This window comes from Symphalangus syndactylus, chromosome 23 (genome assembly GCF_028878055.3).
Source record: "Symphalangus syndactylus isolate Jambi chromosome 23, NHGRI_mSymSyn1-v2.1_pri, whole genome shotgun sequence".
In the NCBI taxonomy this organism is placed as follows: Eukaryota; Metazoa; Chordata; class Mammalia; order Primates; family Hylobatidae; genus Symphalangus; species Symphalangus syndactylus.
The window spans coordinates 38616274-38635362 of NC_072445.2; the positions used below are offsets into that span (position 1 = coordinate 38616274).

A 19089-nucleotide genomic window follows, 5' to 3' on the forward strand; every position below is an offset into this window, starting at 1 on the left:
GCGCATTTATTCTTAAATACCAGCAGAATAGTTTTGTAATTTGGATGACATAATGTAAAAAATTATTTAAACTATAGTGACCAAGAACTTTGAAGATTATCTGACTATCTGGGATGGGGGTGGGTGTGGGGTGAGGGAACATAATGGAAAATATTTACCATCAGAGAAAGGTGTGACTTATGTTTTCAAATCTCTTTCTCTAACTCTAAAAATGAACTGTGAATTGGAGTTCTCTTGGCCATGCTGGTCGCTGAAAATTCTCCCATCAAGTCCCCAGACTCTTCCAGTGTCCTCTTTACCCAGCAACAAAGAATATCAGCTCTATTATTTCTCTGATCAGTGAAGCCCAGCCATGTGGACTCCTCTCCACCCATGTTGGTGGACTCCTCTCCACCCATTTCCAGGTGCTAGAAGCCCACAGTTTCAGACTTTTGTCTGCCTCCACCCAGCCTCAGTTCCTCATCACTGTTCCTGGGCTCACAGTCATCAACTGTAGACTTCAAAACATGCTCCCTGAAGAGAGATTGTTCCAGACCAGAGCTGTGGTCCTGAGAACCCTCTCCTTTCCTGCTGAGTCTCCCAGGAGCTGGGGCCACCAAGGGAGAGTGCTCAGGAGGACAAGAGAGCATTGTGGTTAGAGGTGGGCAGGCTTGCATGAATTGTTGCTTCAGGACTCAGAGATGTTAGGGGCTCTGATCAATCTTCCTCTATGTCCTTGTTCTCTCTTCTTTCCCTTTTGTGAGGTTTACCCATGTTGCCTCTCACTCTAATGATAATAATGGCAATAGCCCAGAATTTACTAGACACCTGCAGTTTGTCTCCCCATTTACATGTCACAGGAACCTTCTGTGAAGATATTATTCCCTTCATTTTAGAGATGAAGAACTGAAGCTCAAAAAGATGAATACATTTTCCAAGGTTACACGCCAGGTCAAACAGCCAAGGTGAAGTCCAGACCCAAATCTGAGGGTCATACTCCACCTTCCCCAGATTCCTGCACACAGTCACTTTCTACCAGGGCCTTGCAGGGCCTCCACACTCCTCCTATCTCTCCAGGATCCCCAGCCTCTGCTCTGTGTGGCTGCTTCTGAGGGACTCCAAGCTATGGGCTCTGTGTTAGGAGAGGAAGTGCTAAGAGTGTTCCTGTATCCTCCCTCTCTCTCAGGACCCTAGGGCCCTTCCTGGGTCTTTGTGGGTGGTCACAGCTATCTTCTCTCAAGACAGCAGGGTTGCATGGTCTTGTTAGCCTTGTCATTTGGGTCCTGAGAGATCCAGGGCTGCAGGGGAGACCTAGAATTTGGATAACCCCAAGGACTCAGCTGGAGATGGATCGTGGTGAATGCACTTTCTTTCTGCTGCTGACATCAGGGAGCATCAAGCTTGTGCATGATGTTGTCATCTCAAAATCTGATGCTGTGAAGGGTTAGGCTCCATAACATACAAGATGCACCCTGGACCCAGGTAGTTTTATTTAAAGTGTGGGGTCCAGAGGTGTGAAGAATAAAGAGGAGGTGAGGCCAGGGAGAACCAGAGGTACCTACTGCCCTGTTGATGGTCACCAGTGTTATTTCTAGTGTTATAATAAACACCACAATGGACAAATCTTCCTATAGACATGAGTAGTTTTTAGGATTCTTAACAGATATTCCTAATTAATTCAGCTGTCTCTGAAGTGCTTCTTTCCCCCACTGGTTCCTTGTCTGTCAGCATTTAAACATGTTCTTTACCTTAAACATATAAACACGAACCGACTGATAAAAAATAACCTTGTCAGTCGGGCGCCATGGCGCACGCCTGTAATCCCAGCACTTTGGGAGGACGAGGCGGGCAGATCACAAGGTCAAGAGATTGAGACCATTCTGGCCAACATGGTGAAACCCTGTCTCTACTAAAAAATATAAAAATTAGCTGATCGTGGTGGCACGTGCCTGTAGTCCCAGCTACTTGGGAGGCTGAGGCAGGAGAATCGCTTGAACCTGGGAGGCAGAGGTTGCAGTGAGCCAAGATCACGCCACTGCACTCCAGCCTGGCTACAGAGCGAGACTCCGTCTCAGAACAAAACAAAACAAACAAACAAACAAAAAAAACTTCTCTTCAGTCTGCATCCTACCCTGGAGACACTCTGTCTGTGTCTTCACACTTGGAGCTAAGCTTCTGACTTGTGTCCAGTAAATCCCTGAAGATCCTGTCATCCTGGACATGAGGAGCCTCTGTAGATGGTCAAATCCAATGGGTTCTTCTCAGTGCCTTTGACTTGAGTTACTGATAACATTTGCACTGTCATCCACTTCTTTCTAATGAGCTATCCTGTCCTTAGTTGCTCCTTTTTCTCTGGATCCTCCTTATTGTCCTTTCAAATCATCTCTGGTTTCCCCCCTGTTTCCTGACTGCCAAAATTCAAGCCTTCTGTTCTCCAGGAGACTTCTTTGAGGCTTTGTTAGCAACTTGTGCGTACCAATAATTTGCACTTATCAAACTGTGCCTGCTGTTGTCTTGTCACTTCTGTGCATTGTAAGTGTCTGAAGGACAGGAACTAGAACTTATTTTTAGTGGAATATTTAGTGTATGATATATAGTAGGCTTTTAATACTTTTTTTTTTTAGGAGCTGGAGCGATATAAGGGGTGTGGGGTCTCTGCAGGGCTCTGTTAATGTCATTGTGTGTAGAAATCTGGTGAATGTGGAGCGTGATCATTTAAGACACTTGCCTGAGTGAAAATATTATTGAAAGAAAATCATCAATCACATATTTAGTTGATCTTTAGACCTTAGATTTTGCAAAAGCGTTTTTAAAAAAGCATAGAAATGTACAAACAACATTCAGGTACTAAAAACATAAGTTCTCAATAACTGTTAGAGGATCTTGTCTCTTCTTATTTTACCCTCTTTTCTGATGATGATTCCTTTAAACTGAGGAGGAAGCTAAGTATCCTTGTGAAAAAACATTCTCCCTGTCAGTGTGGCCAAGCACAGACTGGGTCCCTACATGTCAGGGCTGCAAACTCACAGGGAAATCCATGAGCTGGGAGGTGAGAGCGGATGAGCCGCGTGGTGCCTTCTCACTCTCATGCATTTATCATTCTAAACCCAGAAACTCTCATGTATACATTCACTGCTTCCTTTAATGATGATAGTTGCTGGTATCCTCTGATCTTTGCTACTTATTGCCAACTAATAAAGCCTAAGAAACCAAATAAATTAAATCCCACAGGTATTTCAAACTCAGCAATAATTTGTAGTTCCATCTAAAACAATAATTGAGATAAATTTAAGAAAAGTTTAGAATCAATGTTAAAATCACTGTACTGTACTTTTGAACTTGATATGCCTAAATTGAAAAATAGTATCAACAAAGCTATAAGTTCTACGGTTTCATGTTCATAAGCTAAAAGGAAATTTTAAAAGTAAATTCCACTAAATTTAAAGGATATTCTCCTCTTCCTTTCAATTTTCTAATTTTGGTCTCCCTTTTCTGTAATAAGAAACATAAAATATCTACTCTCCTTCTCCCATGACTCTAAACATAATTTTAAATCTGTGGTCTGAGAAGACTTGAGATCTTATGTAGAGAGAAAAATGTCTCTACTAGTTCCATTGGTAGCTGTAGGACCTTCAGTGAGTTACTTAACCTCTTTGCATTTCCTTATCTGTGTAAAACAGTACATTATGTATTCGCTTCATAGGGTTATTGTGACAATTCAATGAATGAAATATGTAAAGTATTTAGAGTGACCTGGCACACAGTCAGTGCTCAACAAATGTTACCTGTCATTATTATTACTGTTGTGTAGAGTCAGGATGGCCAGAGTTTCAAAGACCAGGGAGCAGCTTGAGTTCTGAATGATAACCTTCTCATTTTGCTCTTCACTCACTTTCTTTTGTAACTGCCCATCTTGTCTGCATTATCTCCTTTGTGATGTTGCTCCTTCTTCCCCCGTTATGTCCTTCCTTTGACCTCCTACCTTCTTTTTTTTTTTTTTCTTTTTTTGAGATGGAGTCTTGCTCTGTCGCCCAGGCTGGAGTGCAGTGGCGTGATCTTGGCTCACTGTAAGCTCCGCCTCCCGGGTTTGTGCCATTCTCCTGGCCTCAGCCTCCTGAGTAGCTGGGACTACAGGTGCCCGCCACCACGCCAGGCTAATTTTTTTGTATTTTTAGTGCAGACGGAGTTTCACCATGTTAGCCAGGATGATCTCAATCTCCTGGCCTGGTGATCTGCCCATCTCGGCCTCCCAAAGTGCTGGGATTACAGGCGTGAGCCATCGCGTCCAGCCCCTTCTTTTTATATTCATAAATTTTTATTCATTCTCCTCTTCCACCACTTGCATATTCATACTGACATTTTGTCATGTTTTTCTCTACTTACTTTATGCAGCAGACCATGTGTCCACTTACGCCACGTTTGTACAGAAGCATAGAACAACAGGGGAGTTTATATTTGAGTTTGATGAGTTCTATGTGGATCTAGACAAGAAGGAGACAGTTTGGCATCTGGAGGAGTTTGGCTGAGCCTTTTCCTTTGAGGCTCAGAATGAGCTGGCTGATGTTGCTGTATTGAACAACAGCTTGAATATCATGATCCAGCGTTCCAACCACAGCCAGGCCACCAGTGGTACTGCCTGTCTTTGTTGTCTGTCCTCTGTAGCTCAAGTGGAAGGGATGGGAGGACCTCTCTGTCATCCCCAGACTGGGAGACCCATGTGCCCCCTGTTGAGTGATGCTCTGCCCTATGTGGCCATGGGCTGATCCCAGGATAGCCAAGGCCTGCATCCTCCTGTCTCCTACAAGTATCAACCCACCCTAATTGTCTAACCAAGTTCTGGGGAGTACATGGTTAGAGTACCCCTCTATGCAAGAGAAAGGTGAGCAGAGTGAGGCTGGTCAGTGGAATCCTACTCCCGGCTCTGACTTAGGATCCCAGAGCTACCATAAAGATTAAGGCTGAGGTAGAAGACACCCCAGAAGTGGAGCCTCTGTGATTCATCCCAGAACAGCGTCCTCACCTGCTCATGTCTCGTCCCAGATACCCCTGAGGTGACCATGTTTCCCAAGGAGCCTTTGGAGCTGGGCCAGCCCAACACCCTCATCTGCCACATTGACAAGTTCTTCCCACCTGTACTTAATGTCACTGGGCTGTGCAACGGGCAGCCAGTCACTGAGGATGTTACCGAGAGCCTCTTCCTGCCCCAGAATAGATTACAGCTTCCACAGATTCCACTACCTGACCTTTGTGCCCTTGGCCAGAATGTCTTTGGCTGCAGGGTGGAGCACTGGGGCCTGGATGAGCCGCTCCTCAAGCACTGGGGTATGGAGCCCTATTTCTTCTCCATAATCTCCTGGCATCCTCCACTCCCAGGACCTGGTGTCCTCTGCACCAGCTTTCACCACTCGCTGGGTGTCAGTCCTCTACTTGTCCTAATGTGCCATCACCTGGTCCATAACCTTCTACCCCTATGACTACTACAGGCCAGCCCCACTCTCACTGCACTTTTTGACCCCATCTCTTCATTCTTCCTTCAGAGGCCCAGGAGCTAATCCAGGTGCCTGCGATGATGGAGTCTGTGCTGTGTGCCCTGGGCCTGGTGGGCATCACCGTGGACACAGTCCTCATCATAAAGGCTGTGCATTCTGGTCGTGACTCATGGGGCCCGGGGCCCCTGTGAGTTATTGTGGAGGTGGGGATCTTAGAACACAGAGGAGAAGAGAAGATGAGGAGCCCAGGGTCTGTAGAATGTAAGGAAGAGAGGAGAATTTCAATCTGATAAGTGTCCATTGATCTCCTGATGGGTTAACATAGGCTGCATAACAGCAACAACAACATTGATAATTGACTTAGTAGTTAAAATGCTCAGGTGCTATTCGGAGTATTTACATGTATTAACTCATTTTATTCCCACAAATACTCTATAAGTTAGGTACTATTATTCTCACCATTTTACATGAAAAATTCTTATATCTGCTTATATACCCAGAAACATTAAGGTCTTGATCAAGGTCACACAGCTAGGAAGTAGTAGGGCCAGCTTCCAATCCAGGAAGTCTGGACCCAAGACTGGATAACTGCTGTCCTATACACTTTATTTTATGAAGAAAAAGCCTAAGTTCAACCTCTCCAAGAACTCACTGTGTAGTAGTGGAGCCAGATGCATATTTCCACACATAATTATAGCACAGCATGGTGGGTGCCGGCAAACTGAGTGCTGTCTCTACTTGGACCCACCGAATGTCAAGGCTCACACAAAAATGCCCTTTCTGGGGTCCCATAGTTTTCTATTTATCATAACACTCACCATGCTTTATGTATTTATACATTTTTGGAATACTTTTCCCAAAACATAGTGATCTTCCATGCAGATGACCACTTCCAATTCATTATTATTATTATGATTCACGCTGGACCTCACGTGCAGATGGTTAAGAAATTCTCAGTTCATTATAGTCTCATCATTGGTGCCTCTGACTTCTGTCTTTGATTTACTTGTTCCCCTCCAACCCAGTCCTTACTCCCATATCTAACCCCCTATCCCACCTCATAGGTAAATATTCTAATGGATTTGATATTTCCTTTTAATTGCATATATCCTGCATAACATGTAATATTACCCAGTATACATATATTTTTACTTTTCCAAAGTGGCATTAAATTATAGATCTAATTTTATACATCTAGTTTGTTTCTTTCAACCCTTTTTATAGTATTCTACTCTGTGTGTGCATGCATTAGTCCATTTCGCATTGCTATAAACCATTGCTATCCCTGAAGCTGGCTAATTTATAATGAAAAAAGCTTTAATTGGCTCACAGTTCTGCAAGCTGTGCAAGAAACATGGCACCAGCATCTGCTTCTGCTGAGTCCTTGGCAAGCTTTACTCATGGTTGGAGGCACAGGGAGCCTGTATGTCACATGGTGAGAGAGGGAGAAAGACTAAGAGAAGCAGATACCAGAATCTTTATAGTAACCAGGTCTTGTGTGCACTAATAGAGCACTCATTCATTACTCTGGTGAGGACATCAAACCATTCATGGAGGATCCTCCTTCATTATCCAAATACCTCGCATGAGGCCTCATTTGCAACATTATGCATCAATTATTGACATGAGATTTGGAGAGGACAAATATCCAAACCATATCAATCTATGTATCTATATTGCCCCTGGGATACCTGGATTATCCCTAGTTCTCCACTATTGCAAGCAATGCTTGTATCTCACGCGGACCTGCATATGCCTGTGGACCTGCATTCCCTGGAATGTCTGTATCCTAGAAAGGGATTGCAGAGTCAGTGGGAATGTGGGTCCTTAGTTTGGCTAAATGCTTCCTATCTGCTCACCAGAATGGTTGTGCTCATCTCCATTTTCTTTGGCAGTGCCTAAAATGTTCTGGAACTCCTGGATGCACATCAACACTGGACATTCTCTGGGTTTCTGTTTTGCCAGTGTCATGTACATTAAGGGATATGCTGTTTTATTTCAAATTCTTTAATTGCTTGTATTTAGGACCATCTTGTATGCTGGTTTGCCACTTTGGGGTTCCTTTTCAGTTAATTGCTGGTTCACATCCTTTGCCCATTTTTTTTTTTTTTTTAGTTTTAAGTGGGAATTTTTTTTTTTTTTTATTATACTTTAGGTTTTAGGGTACATGTGCACAATGTGCAGGTTTGTTACATATGTATCCATGTGCCATGTTGATTTCCTGCACCCATTAACTCGTCATTTAGCATTAGGTATATCTCCTAATGCTGTCCCTCCCCGCTCCCCCAACCCCACAACAGTCCCCGGAGTGTGATGTTCCCCTTCCTGTGTCCATGAGTTCTCATTGTTCAATTCCCACCTATGAGTGAGAACATGCAGTGTTTGGTTTTTTGTCCTTGTGATAGTTTACTGAGAATGATGTTTTCCAGTTTCATCCATGTCCCTACAAAGGACATGAACTCATCATTTTTTATGGCTGCATAGTATTCCATGGTGTATATGTGCCACATTTTCTTAATCCAGTCTATTGTTGTTGGACATTTGGGTTGGTTCCAAGTCTTTGCTATTGTGAATAGTGCCACAATAAACATATGTGTGCATGTGTCTTTATAGCAGCATGATTTATAGTCCTTTGGGTATATACCCAGTAATGGGATGGCTGAGTCAAATGGTATTTCTAGTTCTAGATCCCTGAGGAATCGCCACACTGACTTCCACAATGGTTGAACTAGTTTACAGTCCCACCAACAGTGTAAAAGTGTTCCTATTTCTCCACATCCTCTCCAGCACCTGTTGTTTCCTGATTTTTTAATGATGGCCATTCTAACTGGTGTGAGATGGTATCTCACTGTGGTTTTGATTTGCATTTCTCTGATGGCCAGTGATGATGAGCATTTCTTCATGTGTTTTTTGGCTGCATAAATGTCTTCTTTTAAGAAGTGTCTGTTCATGTCCTTTGCCCACTTTTTGATGGGGTTGTTTGTTTTTTTCTTGTAAATTTGTTTGAGTTCATTGTAGATTCTGGATATTAACCCTTTGTCAGATGAGTAGGTTGCAAAAATTTTCTCCCATTCTGTAGGTTGCCTGTTCACTCTGATGGTAGTTTCTTTTGCTGTGCAGAAGCTCTTTAGTTTAATTAGATCCCATTTGTGAATTTTGGCTTTTGTTGCCATTGCTTTTGGTGTTTTAGACATGAAGTCCTTGCCCACGCCTATGTCCTGAATGGTATTGCCTAGGTTTTCTTGTAGGATTTTAATGGTTTTAGGTCTAACATTTAAGTCTTTAATCCATCTTGAATTAATTTTTGTATAAGGTGTAAGGAAGGGATCCAGTTGCAGCTTTCTACATATGGCTAGCCAGTTTTCCCAGCACCATTTATTAAATAGGGAATCCTTTCCCCATTTCTTGTTTTTGTCAGGTTTGTCAAAGATCAGATAGTTGTAGATATGCGGCATCATTTCTGAGGGCTCTGTTCTGTTCCATTGATCTATGTCTCTGTTGTGGTACCAGTACCATGCTGTTTTGGTTACTGTAGCCTTGTAGTATAGTTTAAAGTCAGGTAGCGTGATGCCTCCAGCTTTGTTCTTTTGCCTTTGCCCATTTTTGCACTGTGGGCTTCTACTTTTTTTCTGATTGATTTGTGGGGGATCCTTGTATAGTCTGACTAGTAGTCTCTTGCCAGTTTTAGGGACTGGAAATGATTTCTCCTAATCTCATTTCTGGCAACTTTCTCCTTGATTGCCTTTATTGAAGAGAAATCCTTAGTATTTTATAATCAGGTCTGTCAATGTTTTTGTTGTGTGATTTTTTTAAAAAAGAAATCTTCCCCATTCTGTGGTATCAAAAATGCTCGTAAAATATCTCCTATAGTTTTAAATTTCACATTTCCTTCTTTAGTTCATCTGGGATTCACCTTTGTGTTTGTTGGGGGTCATGTTTTATTTTTCCCTATTTAGAGGGCCTGTGTTCCCACAACTAACGTGGTGGTTCCCACAACCACGCTTTCCCCATATATCGGTGGTGTCTCCTTTGCTATACTGAAAGCTCCCATTTCAGATGGGTCTGTGTCTGAGCTCTGTCTTGTTCCATTTCTGTTTGTCTCTTTTTGTGCCAATGTCCTAGCATTTTGATTACTATGACATTGTAGTGTGTGTTAATATCCAGGAGGACATAGGACATATTCTCTCCCTTTTAATTTTTTGTTGTTCATACACTTTTTAAATTATATCTATAAAAATTTATATCGATTTATAAAAGATGTTAAGAGGAAATACTGAAAGCATGGCTGGGACTAGGGTGATGTGAGGAATGCAGTTATTTTAGGTGCAAAATTTAGGGGGATGCCAAAAGAACTCAGTAATAAAAGTAAATTACGCCATCCCATTACTGGATATATACCCAAAAGATTATAAATCATGCTGCTATAAAGACACATGCACACGTATGTTTATTGCAGCACTATTCACAACAGCAAAGACTTGGAACCAATCCAAATGTCCATCAATGATAGACTGGATTAAGAGAATGTGGCACGGCCAGGCACAGTGGCTCACGCCTGTAATCCCAGCACTTTGGGAGGCCGAGGCGGGAGGATCACGAGGTCAGGAGATCCAGACCACGGTGAAACCCCGTCTCTACTAAAAATACAAAAAAAAAAAAAATTAGCTGAGGGCAGTGGTGGGCGCCTGTAGTCCCAGCTACTAGGGAGGCTGAGGCAGGAGAATGGCGTGAACCCAGGAGGCAGAGCTTGCAGTGAGCCGAGATCGCGCCACTGCACTCCAGCCTGGGCGACAAGCGAGACTCCGTCTCAAAAAAAAAAAAAAGAAAATGTGGCACATATACACATGGAATACTATGCAGCCAAAAAAAGGATGAGTTCATGTCCTTTGTAGGGACGTGGATGAAGCTAGAAACCATCATTCTCAGAAAACTATCACAAGGACAGAAAACCAAGCACCGCATGTTCTCACTCATAGGTGGGAATTGAACAATGAGAACACTTGGACACAGGAAGGGGAACATTGCACACTGGGGCCTGTTGTGGAGTGGGCGGAGTGGGGAGGGATAGCATTAGGAGATCTACCTAATGTAAATGACGAGTTAGTGGGTGCAGGACACCAACGTGGCGCATGTATACATATGTAACAAGCCTGCACGTTGTGCACATGTACCCTAGAACTTAAATTATTAAAAAAAAGTAAATTACATTTTAAGGTAATATGTTGAAAAATCAAAATTAATGAAAAATACATGATTAACAAAATATCAAAAGAGGAGCATTTGATGAAAATGGAGAAGCAAAGATGCAGCAGAATTAGGTAAATATGTTGTACATAAGCCAAGGAAAGAACTCTTTTCAGGAAGGAGGAAGTACTGAGTAGTGTCAGATATTCAACAAAAGTCATTTCAGAAAATTTACCTTGGTTTTATTTTATTTTATTTTGAGATGGAGTCTCGCTCTGTTGCCCAGGCTGGAGTGCAGTGGCACGATTCTGGCTCACTCATCATGATCTTGGCTCACTGCAACCTCTGCCTCCCGGGTTCAAGAGATTCTCCTGCCTCAGCCTCCTGAGTAGCTGGGATTACAGGCATGCGCCACCCTACCTGGCTAATTTTTGTATTTTTAGTAGAGATGGGGTTTCACCATGCTGGCCAGGTTTGTCTTGAACTCCTAACCTTCAGTGATCGGCCCACCTCAGCCTCCCAAAGTGCCGGGATTACAGGAGTGAGCCACCACACTCAGCCTACCTTGGTTTTAAAATCCTTTCAGAGAACAGTTTTATGCCATGTGTGCAATTATCCTTCCTTCATTGCAGAGTTGAGCTTCTTCTCTGGCCTCAGTAATGTGGCCCTCCCCCTTGTCAGGATATGTTGGAGACATGATGCATGCGGATGCCCTCAAAGTCAGCTGGGGTTTGGGGGTGAAATTCGATGACTTTAGGGAACACCTTGTCTTCTAACTACTGTTTACGTGCAGGACCAGGGCAGGCACAGAGATGACCACCTACCTTCTGCCTGTGACCTGAACAGAGCAGAGAAATAGGAGGATCAGGTATAAAGAGAGTAGGGAAGAGGGATCTGGGCTTACAGTACTGAACCTAGGGATGACAGTAACTGCGTGTCTCACTGCAGGTGACAAAATATGTGAAAGGAAGAGGGCTTAGGAGAGATATGAATTCTAGCTGCCCTACAGACTCTATCTCAGCTTCCCTTCTCAATTCATGTACTCTCTACCTCAATGGCTGATGGAATTGCTGACCCTTCAAGTTCTCTTCTTATCTGCACCCCTTCCCTCCTGCTACACACTGTTCATTGTCATCACACACTTCTCCAGCCTCCTCTCTTCCCAGTCTCACCCCTTCCCAGTTCCCACAGCTGAGCTGTCCTGCTGAGGAGTTCTTAGCAGCCCTCTGTGACCACAAGTACAAGTTCTGCTCCCTTGTGATACAATACCCCTTACTTATGCCCTCCTGAAGGCATGTCCTTTTCCCTGACCCTAATGGGTTCTCCCAAGGGTACCCCTGGTAGATGTGCTCCTGGGCCTGAGGTACCTCTTTCTCCCTGATTGTGTCTGGAGGGAAGGAGGTATCTGTCCATGTACCAAGTGTCTCAACCTGCCCAGCTCAGCACACTCACCCTCCAGCTTTTCCTAGGTATGGTGACTTGGTCAGGGAGGTCAAAGGGTGAGATCTGGAATCCGATACCAGGAGGGAAAGAGTTGTGGCTCTCTTTGCCTCTCACTCTGTATGTATCTCCCTCGGGTATCAGGAGGCTTTCCCAAAGATTTGTCTCTGCTTAATGTTGTCCAGACCTCCCCTGGTCTCCAAGCTCCCGTCCTGACTCTCAACAGTGCCCAGGGCATCTGACAGCCAGGGCTGGAGCTGGACTGACCATTCTGCTTCCTGTCTAAGGACCAGACTGGAATGACCTCAACCTCCTGCTTAGCCAGTCCTCCAAGGCCTCAGCCTAGCAGGTGGCAAATAAGTCTATTTGCTGGTCGGCCTGGCCCACAATTTTGGGAGAAGTTGCCCCAGAACCCTTACTCCCTAAACTGCAAAACCGTGTCCCACCACACCTACCCACTGCCCAAACCTGTCACTTCTAGTCCAGAGTATGGGCTTTAGTGTGCATCCTTCTCTGCATGTGGTGCTAGCCTGTACCTTGAGCAGGTTACTTAACATTTTTGACTCGCAGTTTCTACATCTGTAAAATGGACAGTAAATAGAATCAGCACAATCAAGTGAGAAAGTGATGGCATGGTGCCTGGTGCACTGTAAGCACTCAATAAATGGCAGCTGTTGTGATTACTGCTCTTATCATCATTGTCTTTAACTCTCATCAACTGCTCTCCAACCCTGTTGACTCCCTCGCTTCAGTCAGTCACTTGAACCTCACACCCCATGAGCAGGTGGCACTGTGTGGCTATGGCTGTGAAGGGCGAGTCTGTCACTCTTGTTGACTCCAAGAAGTGAGTCACCCGGCTTCTCCCACAAAGTGCTTGAAGAGTGTTGGACACCCGTGAAAAGATAATCTTTGGTGCCCATACCCTGGATGAAGAAGTCTTTGAGGTAACCACAGCAATCATAGACAGGGGTGATTCTCCTATCTTGTGCCCATTCGTCTTCTTGCACCAGCACTCCGTCTTCCTATTCCCTAAGGCTTCATTTTTTTTTTCTGGTGAATTTTTATTTCCATTTCCTCTCTTTAAGGCTAATGTTCTCTGCAGGAGAACTTAGATGCCCACTTATGTGGCAGGACAGTCCACTGCCATGTATCCTGTCCTTCTGTCTCCCTCAGTTCCCTTATTCATCCATTCCTTCAATCAATCTCTCTCCTCACCCACCCATCCATTCACTCACTCACCAGCCAACCTATGCACACATCCACCACCCACTCCCCCATCCATTTACTCATCTATGCATCACACACTTACCCACCTACTCATACATGAAGGCTTGTATCCACCCACTTGCTCATCCTTCCTCTGCTTAACCACTCTCCCCTTCATTACACCCATCTATCAATGCTTTCATCCATCTATCCTCTTCAGCTCATCCATCCGTCTATTCTCTCACCCTTCCATTCACCACCCCATCTACCCATGCATGCAAGGATGCATGTATCCATCAGCCACCCATGTATCCATTATCCTTCCAATAACTCAACTGCTCTCTCCTTCAATACACCCACTCACCCGTCTCCTCACCCACTCACTTCTCATCCAACCATTCATTCACCCACATATTCAATTCCACCCATCTATCTATTCACTCATCTGCTTCCATATACTCAGTACCTCCCGTTTATCTACCCACCAATCCTCGCATGCATAATTCCCTTCGCAGGAGTCCCATTCTGCCTGTTTTGTGCCTTTGTTTCCACTCTGGGTCACGGTAGCCATGTTGTTGTTGAAGGTTCACTTCCTGGATCCTCTTTTCTTGGCTGCTTCCTGTCTGTACAGCCACTTCCTGTTTGTCCAGTTTGTTTTGTGGCCATCTTGGCGATGTTTAATTTTCCTTGGCTCTGTCATCATTCTTGCTTCTAAATGTTTGTCATTTTGTTCTGTGTCCTTTAGTTTTTCTCATATCTTCCAGTATTCCCTGAGTCAGAATGGGTTTGGGGGATAGGATGGAGTCCTCTAGAAGTGGGTTTGGGAAGAGTGGCAGTTTGAAATCCCTGAAAGGGTCTGGGGACCTTCCTGAAAGAGGCTTTCAGGGAGATGGAGAGGGTGTGTTGGCTTAAGGTGCTGAGGAGTGGGATCAGGGAAGCCTGAGGTCTCCTTGGCAGGTCTGGGAGCTGTGTGAACAGAGGGTTTTAGGGGAGTGCAGTGGGGCTTGCAGGTAGGCTGAAGTGGTCTCGAGCATACCTAAGAATTAAGGTTGGAGTAGGGCTGAGGGCAGGACTGGTGTCCTGGCTCATCACGGGCCCCACTGGAAGTTACATTTGTGTCTCCCTCAGGCTGCCTATGAACCCTGGGAACTGAAGCGAGAGCCTGTAGTGCTGGAATCTGTAAGTCATGCTGGTCACAGAGGTGAGGTGGTGGAAGAATGAGAAGCAAATGGGGTTGAGTGTGCTGGCCCTGTTGACTCTGACTTTTGACCTTTAGCTCCACAGGGTATGCTCATGGATGTGCATCCTAGCCCAGAAGGCCCTGTGGTGAGTCTAGCAGTGACCTGGTGGCCATTGTTTTGTCAGAGACCCCTTCTACACATCATGTGAGCCTTCTTCACATACACCCAGGCCTCCTTCTCAGAACTCCGAGGCATCCTTCCAATCAACGCTTCCCAGATTCCCACCTTCCATACATACCACCCTTCAGCCACAGGCCCCTCTTCTGTCTGAATGCCCTCATCTGATCCCCTGCTCGTTTTTTTCTCAGGGATTGATTAGTGCCCTTGGCAACCCAGGCCCAGTTGGACACCCTGGAGAGAGGGTAAGGGGGTGTCCTGTGTGTCAGTTAGGGAGGGACTGCAGAGCAGCCACTGGTACCCAACCAGGTTGCCATGCCCAGTAATTCCTTGTTAGCTAGCTGGTTAATAAATGAGGGGACGGTTGTGCTTCCCAGAACCCAGGAAGAAGGGCAGACTCGTTTGGGAGGGGATTAATCTGTTTCTCTCCCTCAATTTTCCCCATGAGGGTGGGAGGCTCAGGAAAGATCTAGAGGAGGCTACACTTATTCTGTTGACGAGGATATTTCAAAATCATGCTAAGATCTTGATGTCCTCCTATCTGTAACCCCATTTTTTGCATTCTCTCCCCACTCCAGGGCCCCCATGGCCGAGCAGGGCTTCCTGGATTAGATGGGGATCCTGGCCCTTATGGCACATCCCCCGTGCTCCCAGTGAGCTCTCTTTTGGGTTTTGGAACTGGCTGATGGGTAAGACAAGGAATTGTGTGTTTCAGCAAGAAGAAGGTCAGGAAAGCTATGAAGGAGTCTCTAAAGATCATCAACCAAAAGGGATTCATCTTTGGGGTGGGAGAGATGGGGACTCTTCAGATGACCTAGAACCAAACATGGACCTTTTAAAACCAAATGGATCATCTAGAACCAGGCAGAACATCCTATATTTCAGGGGTGCTAGAATCAAAGGAGAGTCTTTTCGGAGGCAGAGGCTGGAGAGCTGGGGAGTGGGGCAGGAGTTGAGTTTCTAGAATCCTCTAAGTGGTTATTTGGAAGCCGTGGGAAAAGCTGGATGAGACAGAACCTGGGAGATGAGGCAGAAACACTGGAGGAAGCCTCTGGCTGGGAGAGTCCCATGGCTTTCCTAGAAGAGAACCTGGACCTTCTCTCCTTGCTCTCAGTTCTGGTTTGGCAGTGGTGGGGGTGACAAAGACTCCGCAGTGGTGGCCCAGGAGGCTCAGGCCCAGGTGATCCTGCAGCAGGTGAGGGTGAATGGGGCTGTGGATCTTGGTTGGGGAGGGTTGTGCTGGGAAAGGGAAGGCTCTAGGGGGCACAGGAAGGGTCGGTTGGAGTGAGTGTGAGGCAGGGGAGGTCTGGGTTGGTTTGGGGTTTACAGGGAGGTTGGGGAGAATCCAGGGCAGTGGACTAGCATCAGCAGAGGAAGGGTGAATTTGGAGAGTGTTGGTGCTGGGGGTTCCCACTTTCCCTCAGCTCTGCTGTCCCCCTGCTCCCCTAGCTGGCGCTCTGTGGACCTCCTGGCCCCATGGGATACACAGGGTGCCTTGGACCCTTGGTGAGTGAGTGGGTTGCTTGGGTGGAGGATGCTTTATTTGTGTGTGGGGTGTGGATAGTTCTGGAAAGGGGCTTATTTGGGGGAGCACTCTGAGGGCACCATTGGGTATGTCCTTCATCACGGCTGTCTTCTTTTCTCTTTCCCAGGGCCAACCTGGGAGCCCTGGCCAGAAAGGAGAGTCTGGAGACCTAGGACTTCAAGTGACCACACACCCTCACTGCACCCCCATATCTGTTCCCCAGCTCAGTCTCCATCACTCCCTTACCTATGCCTCCTAACCCCTCCCGATGTCTCCCCTTACCAGGGCCCCAGAGGACCTCAGGGCCTTGCTGGCAAGGCTGGTTGAAGGGTGAGTACTCCAGAGGTGGATGAGTGTTGTGGCGGACAGGGCTTGCAGTGTAGGGGACTGTGCCCCTGCTTATTCTGACACTTCCCTTGCACTCCCAGGGCTGGGCAGCTGCTGATGGAGCCCAAGGGATGCCTAGAGAACCTGGAGTGAAGGTAACAAGCTTGGGCCCCTCCCTGAGGCCCGTAGCCTCCAGCCCACCTTGGGCTCATTTGTTGCCTTGAGACGACCTAGTTCCCATGCTCCCCCAGGATCAGCCCCACCCCACTCAGGGTGCTGCAGGGAGGGGTGGGCTTGGAGGGGGCTGTGTCCTTACTCTGGCTGCCCCTCTTCCTTCTAGGGTGACCGAGGTTTTGATGGACTCCCAGGGCTCCCTGGAGAGAAGGGACATAGGGTGAGTACGTTAGGGGATGGGTGTTGTGATGTGGGTGGATCTTCTGTGGGAGAGAGGGTGGGTAGGGAAGGGAGGCTGGGGGCTTGGAAGGACCTCAGTGAATGTAACGGATCGGCTAAGTGCAGAGGGTCAGTGTCTACCTGTGTTGGGGGCTCTGAGGCGGCTCTTATCAGTTCCATCATTTTGCAGGGTGATACTGGTGCCCAGGGCCTTCCTGGGCACCCTGGTGAGGACGGAGAGAGGGTAAGTGTAGTGGCAAGCACAGGGGCTGGGTGCAGGGGAGGTCTAGAAGGCACAGCATCTTCACCATGTCCTCCTGGGGAGACTGGACCTCAAGGGCTGCTTGGTGAGTCGGTGAGTGTCCAGAGGGTGGTGCTGGGGGAGGGAGCTCTGGAGAAACCAGGAGAGGGACATGGACACTAGAGGGACACATTTTTATCCATTCATGCTGTGTTCTGTCCTCATGATGAATGCAGAAAACTCGAGGTCTCCTTGGCCCCAAAGGCCCACCTGGCATTCCTAGACCCATGGAAGTCACTCCCTGGCTTATGACCCTGACGTGACCCTTTGACCTCTCCAACTCTCCCCGTTTATAGCTGCCTTCCTCCTTTCTCTTCCCTCTCCTCACCTGTCCCCTCCCCATGAACTCCTGCTCTCTGGCCCCATCCTGCCCTGCTTCAGTCTTCACACTCACGTTCCCTGGGAAGGCCATGCGGTGCAGTGCCCCCAAGGGCACTGAGCATAGGGGAAAAAAATCCTCAAGGAAAACAAAACAAAACCACACAAACCTCCATGTAGAAAAGAGTTAACATATCTGTCCTAACATGACTGGTATGCTTTGAAAGACCTGCTTACAATAATTGCCCTGGCTGGCATCTGGGAACTTGGATTTCAGGAGGGTTCCCACCATTCCCAGAACTGATAAGAATGGCTCATTCATTTTAATGTTAATGCTGGTCAGTTGTGCCTGAATTTCAAGAGGGAGAAGGTGTAACAATGGGTGTCTGATCCCCCAGCTTCTCATCATGGCCTGGACAATTTTTTCAGGTTTCTTTTTTTTTCTTTTAATTCCCTTTGGCCAAGATGGGGATCCATTCTGCTGGGTGGGAACTTAGAATTTTATTTATTCATTTATTTATTTCAGCTTATAGTCCCCCTTTTTCTCAAGGTATGCCAGTGACAGTATTGACTGCCAAGCTTTTAATTTGTCCCATATCGGTCCCAGGGTGGTGTGCTACCTGCCCCAGGTCCATCATGTCCCTTGGTGAAACTCCTATGGTCAAGGGACTTTAAGCTAAAAGACTTACAGGCAATTAAACATTGTGGGTCCGAGGGGAATGGAGGTGGGCAGGCACTCATTAACCTTAAAATCCCTTTTAAGAAACATAACAGCCAATAAACGAAGCGAAAAGGCAAGGTTACAATGTTTATTTATAAATTCTATGCATTGAGCTACTGTAATGTTGGCTTGTGGCAATTAGTTACATAAAACACAAGCATTTTGTTCACTGTTGAGGCATCTATGTGCCTATCCTTGATTTGGAGAGTTGGAATTAATTCTAGCCCTTAAGATGAAACCTTACAATCTAACTTGATACCCTGTGGATTTGGAGGGATTGAATAATTTCAAATTTTGGAGGTGAACATAAGGAATTAACAATGTCTTAAACAAAAAGGTCATGAGCCTTACCTGGTTCTAAGAACGAGGGAAAAGGAAGCCTATAGGTAGCCAAACATTTACTTTTTTTAAATTTTTATTATATTTTAAGTTCTAGGGTACATGTGCACATCATGCAGGTTTGTTACATATGTATACATGTGCCATGTTTGTGTGCTGCACCCATTAACTCGTCATTTACATTAGGTATATCTCCTAATACTATCCCTCCCTGCTCTCCCCACCCCATAACAAGCCCCGGTGTGTGGTGTTCCCCACCCTGTGTCCAAGTGTTCTCATTGTTCAATTCCCACCTATGAGTGAGAACATGCGGTGCTTGGTTTTCTGTCCTTGCGATAGTTTGCTCAGAATGATGGTTTCCAGCTTCATCCACGTCCCTACAAAGGACATGAACTCATCCTTTTTTATGGTTGCATAGTATTCCATGGTGTATATGTGCCACATTTTCTTAATCCGGTCTATCATTGATGGACATTTGGGTTGGTTCCAAGTCTTTGCTATTGTGAATA

General features: G+C 45.9%; 2 pseudogenes; both read left to right on the forward strand.

Annotated features, from left to right (window-relative positions):
- LOC129473085 (collagen alpha-2(XI) chain-like) overlaps positions 1 to 18400 on the forward strand; it is a 43773-nt pseudogene extending 25373 nt beyond the window's left edge.
- On the forward strand, positions 441 to 5659 carry LOC134735734 (HLA class II histocompatibility antigen, DP alpha 1 chain-like; annotated as a pseudogene).
- Positions 18401 to 19089: the final 689 nt, after the last annotated feature.